Below are 6,000 nucleotides of genomic sequence, written 5' to 3' on the forward strand. Positions count from 1 at the left end.
GACAGCTCTCTCTGTCCTTCTCGTGGTCTGAATCACACACAGGACTATTGATAAATTATCAAATAGAAAACATATAATAATAATATAAATATAAAACCATGTCTGCTGTCTTTCTAGTGAGGGTGATCAGCCCTATTAATGTCAGTCAGCCCTAGTAAGGTCAGTCAGCCCTAGTAAGGTCAGTCAGCCCTATTAAGGTCAGTCAGCCCTAGTAAGATCAGTCAGCCCTAGTAAGGTCAGTCAGCCCTATTAAGGTCAGTCAGCCCTAGTAAGGTCAGTCAGCCCTATTAAGGTCAGTCAGACCTATTAAGGTCAGGTCAGTCAGCCCTAGTAAGGTCAGGTCAGTCAGCCCTAGTAAGGTCAGTCAGCCCTAGTAAGGTCAGTCAGCCCTATTAAGGTCAGTCAGCCCTATTAAGGTCAGTCAGCCCTAGTAAGGTCAGTCAGCCCTAGTAAGGTCAGTCAGCCCTATTAAGGTCAGTCAGACCTAGTAAGGTCAGTCAGCCCTAGTAAGGTCAGTCAGCCATATTAAGGTCAGTCAGCCCTATTAAGGTCAGGTCAGTCAGCCCTATTAAGGTCAGTCAGACCTAGTAAGGTCAGTCAGCCCTAGTAAGGTCAGTCAGACCTAGTAAGGTCAGTCAGCCCTAGTAAGGTCAGTCAGCCCTATTAAGGTCAGTCAGCCCTATTAATGTCAGTCAGCCCTAGTAAGGTCAGTCAGCCCTATTAAGGTCAGTCAGACCTAGTAAGGTCAGTCAGCCCTAGTAAGGTCAGTCAGCCCTATTAAGGTCAGTCAGACCTATTAAGGTCAGTCAGCCCTATTAAGTGAGTGTTTGTTTTCCTGTACCTCAGACATTATTTAAAGATATTTCAAACATTTTGTGTATCAGGTTTACATTGGGTTTTTCAGTACATTTCTTCTAATCAAGAGAATTTGCATGTGCGCAACCAAAACTCTGACAATACAAGCTTTCATTTGTGTACAACATCCTTTCTAACCCGTGAAGAACCCACTAAAACCAAATGAAAAGACCCCACACTTCTAAATCAAACAGTATTAACCACTAAAAAATATGAATTAATAGGTGAGTTGTGTGTGGATGCTTGTGTGTATGTAGCAAAACTCATAGGGTAAACACATACAAAATGGCCAGGCCTTGCTTAATTTGGGAGCTCCCTAAACAGCTGGATCCAGGCACTTTTAACTGCTTTCCTAAGGCACCTGCCTCAGGAAGCCTTTCAAAGGGAGAGATAAAGAATTATTGATAAACATGGAATAAAACCTGGGACCGGACATTCCATCAGTCCTGTAAAATAGAAAATAAACATGTCATTAGATTTCACTATGCTACATTTTTAATCAGACCCCAAAATTCTTAATCATTGATCGAGTTTACTGCATCTTGGGCAGGAAGTCTCAATAAACCCATACGTGTACAGAATTATACTTCAGACACATTTACAGTTGAAGTCGGAAGTTTAAATACACTTTAGCCAAATACATTTAAATTCAGTTTTTCACAATTCCTGAAATTTTATCCCAGTAAAAATTCCCTGTCTTAGGTCAGTTAGGATCACTGCTTTATTTTAAGAATGTGAAATGTCAGAATAATAGTAGAGAGAATGATTTATTTCAGGTTTTATTTCTTTCATCACATTCCCAGTGGGTCAGAAGTTTACATATACTCAATTAGTATTTGGTAGCATTGCCTTTAAATTGTTTAACTTAGGTCAAATGTTTCGGGTAGCCTTCCATAAGCATCCCACAATAAGTTGGGTGAATTTTGGCCCATTCCTCCTGACAGAGCTGATGTACCTGAGTCAGGTTTGCAGGCCTCCTTGCTCGCACACGCTTTTTCAGTTCTGCCCACACATTTTCTATAGGATTGAGTCGGGGCTTTGTGATGGCCACTCCAATACCTTGACTTTGTTGTCCTTAAGCCATTTTGCCACAACTTTGGAAGTATGCTTGGGGTCGTTGTCCATTTGGAAGACCCATTTGCGACCAAGCTTTAACTTCCTGACTGATGTCTTGAGATGTTGTTTCAATATATCCACATAATTTTACAAATATTATGTTACTTTACCTCTAGTAACCCATTATACAAATATTATGTTACTTTACCTCTAGTAACCCATTATACAAATATTATGTTACTTTACCCCTAGAAACCCATTATACAAATATTATGTTACTTTACCCCTAGTAACCCATTATACAAATATTATGTTACTTCTAGATTTTAGTTATATAATCTATGGTTCCAATAGCATCTGTAGTTATATCATCTATAGTCCCTCAGCAACTATAGTCCCTATAGTTATATCATCTATAGTCCCTATAGTTATATCATCTATAGTCCCTATAGTTATATAATCTATAGTCCCTATAGTTATATAATCTATAGTCCTTATAGTTATATCATCTATAGTCCCTATAGTTATACCATCTATAGTCCCTCAGCATCCATAGTCCCCATAGTTATATCATCTATAGTCCCTATAGTTATATCATCTATAGTCCCTACAGCATCTATAGTCCCTATAGTTATATAATATATAGTCCCTATAGTTATATAATCTATAGTCCCTATAGTTATATCATCTATAGTCCCTATAGTTATATCATCTATACTCCCTATAGTTATATCATCTATAGTCCCTATAGTTATATCATCTATAGTCCCTATAGTTATATCATCTATAGTCCCTATAGTTATATCATCTATAGTCCCTATAGTTATATCATCTATAGTCCCTATAGTTATATCATCTATAGTCCCTATAGTTATATCATCTATAGTCCCTATAGTTATATCATCTATAGTCCCTATAGTTATATCATCTATAGTCCCTATAGTTATATCATCTATAGTCCCTATAGTTATATCATCTATAGTCCCTATAGTTATATCATCTATAGTCCCTACAGCATCTATAGTCCCTATAGTTATATAATCTATAGTCCCTACAGCATCTATAGTCCCTATAGTTATATAATCTATAGTCCCTATAGTTATATCATCTATAGTCCCTATAGTTATATCATCTATAGTCCCTATAGTTATATCATCTATAGTCCCTCTAGTTATATCATCTATAGACCCTATAGTTATATCATCTATAGTCCCTATAGTTATATCATCTATAGTCCCTATAGTTATATCATCTATAGTCCCTACAGCATCTATAGTCCCTATAGTTATATAATCTATAGTCCCTACAGCATCTATAGTCCCTATAGTTATATAATCTATAGTCCCTATAGTTATATCATCTATAGTCCCTATAGTTATATCATCTATAGTCCCTCAGCATCTATAGTCCCTATAGTTATATCATCTATAGACCCTATAGTTATATCATCTATAGTCCCTACAGCATCTATAGTCCCTATAGTTATATAATCTATAGTCCCTATAGTTATATCATCTATAGTCCCTCAGCATCCATAGTCCCCATAGTTATATCATCTATAGTCCCTATAGTTATATCATCTATAGTTCCTATAGTTATATCATCTATAGTCCCTCAGCATCTATAGTCTCTATAGTTATATCATCTATAGTCCCTATAGTTATATCATCTATAGTCCCTATAGTTATATCATCTATAGTCCCTCTAGTTATATCATCTATAGACCCTATAGTTATATCATCTATAGTCCCTACAGCATCTATAGTCCCTATAGTTATATCATCTATAGTCCCTCTAGTTATATCATCTATAGACCCTATAGTTATATCATCTATAGTCCCTCAGCATCTATAGTCCCTATAGTTATATCATCTATAGTCCCTCAGCATCTATACTCCCTATAGTTATATCATCTATAGTCCCTATAGTTATATCATCTATAGTCCCTATAGTTATATCATCTATAGTCCCTATAGTTATATCATCTATAGTCCCTATAGTTATATCATCTATAGTCCCCATAGTTATATCATCTATAGTCCCTATAGTTATATCATCTATAGTCCCTCTAGTTATATCATCTATAGACCCTATAGTTATATCATCTATAGTCCCTACAGCATCTATAGTCCCTATAGTTATATCATCTATAGTCCCTCTAGTTATATCATCTATAGACCCTATAGTTATATCATCTATAGTCCCTCAGCATCTATAGTCCCTATAGTTATATCATCTATAGTCCCTCAGCATCTATACTCCCTATAGTTATATCATCTATAGTCCCTATAGTTATATCATCTATAGTCCCTATAGTTATATCATCTATAGTCCCTATAGTTATATCATCTATAGTCCCTATAGTTATATCATCTATAGTCCCCATAGTTATATCATCTATAGTCCCTATAGTTATATCATCTATAGTCCCTATATATAACTATAGGGACTAGTCTTAACTGACTTGCCTAGTTAAAGGTTAAATAAAGAAAAATACATCTTGATTATACATGCAACAGATGCCACCATGTTAGGAAAGTAGTTGACATGTTTGGGCAAAAAGCATTATTTTGATATGTAATACAGTACCTGCAGTTTACATGTATGTATCTGTAGCCTTGGATGCCAGGCTTAGTCAATGAACCAGATGTGGAAGGATGGCTCCGCGAGACGAATGCAACGGTCTTACAAGTACCTGTATACTAAACTAAACTCACTGTGGATTTGATCCTGTTAGGTGACTGACTGCCTACAGGATGTTACCCGCTGAGGTGTGCTGGCTGCCTGGTTCAGGATGTTACCCACTGAGGTGTGCTGGCTGCCTGGTTCAGGATGTTACCCACTGAGGTGTACTGACTGACTGACTTCAGGATGTTACCCACTGAGGTGTGCTGACTGACTTCAGGATGTTACCCACTGAGGTGTGCTGACTGACTTCAGGATGTTACCCACTGAGGTGTGCTGGCTGCCTGGTTCAGGATGTTACCCACTGAGGTGTGCTGGCTGCCTGGTTCAGGATGTTACCCACTGAGGTGTACTGACTGACTGACTTCAGGATGTTACCCACTGAGGTGTGCTGACTGCCTGGTTCAGGATGTTACCCACTGAGGTGTGCTGACTGCCTTCAGGATGTTACTCACTGAGGTGTGCTGACTGCCTGGTTCAGGATGTTACCCACTGAGGTGTGCTGACTGCCTTCAGGATGTTACCCACTGAGGTGTGCTGACTGCCTGGTTCAGGATGTTACCCGCTGAGGTGTGCTGACTGACTGCCTGGTTCAGGATGTTACCCACTGAGGTGTCCTGACTGACTGGTTCAGGATGTTACCCACTGAGGTGTGCTGACTGACTGCCTTCAGGATGTTACCCACTGAGGTGTGCTGACTGTCTGGTTCAGGATGTTACCCACTGAGGTGTACTGACTGACTGGTTCAGGATGTTACCCACTGAGGTGTGCTGACTGACTGGTTCAGGATGTTACCCACTGAGGTGTGCTGACTGCCTGGTTCAGGATGTTACCCACTGAGGTGTGCTGACTGACTGCCTTCAGGATGTTACCCACTGAGGTGTGCTGACTGCCTTCAGGATGTTACCCACTGAGGTGTGCTGACTGCCTGGTTCAGGATGTTACCCACTGAGGTGTGCTGACTGACTTCAGGATGTTACCCACTGAGGTGTGCTGACTGACTTCAGGATGTTACCCACTGAGGTGTGCTGACTGACTGCCTGGTTCAGGATGTTACCCACTGAGGTGTGCTGACTGCCTTCAGGATGTTACCCACTGAGGTGTGCTGACTGCCTTCAGGATGTTACCCACTGAGGTGTGCTGACTGCCTTCAGGATGTTACCCACTGAGGTGTGCTGACTGCCTTCAGGATGTTACCCACTGAGGTGTGCTGACTGCCTTCAGGATGTTACCCACTGAGGTGTACTGACTGCCTGGTTCAGGATGTTACCCACTGAGGTGTGCTGACTGCCTTCAGGATGTTACCCACTGAGGTGTGCTGACTGCCTGGTTCAGGATGTTACCCACTGAGGTGTGCTGACTGACTGCCTGGTTCAGGATGTTATCCACTGAGGTGTGCTGCCT

Source organism: Salvelinus namaycush, chromosome 5, assembly GCF_016432855.1.
Source record: "Salvelinus namaycush isolate Seneca chromosome 5, SaNama_1.0, whole genome shotgun sequence".
NCBI classification, from domain to species: domain Eukaryota; kingdom Metazoa; phylum Chordata; class Actinopteri; order Salmoniformes; family Salmonidae; genus Salvelinus; species Salvelinus namaycush.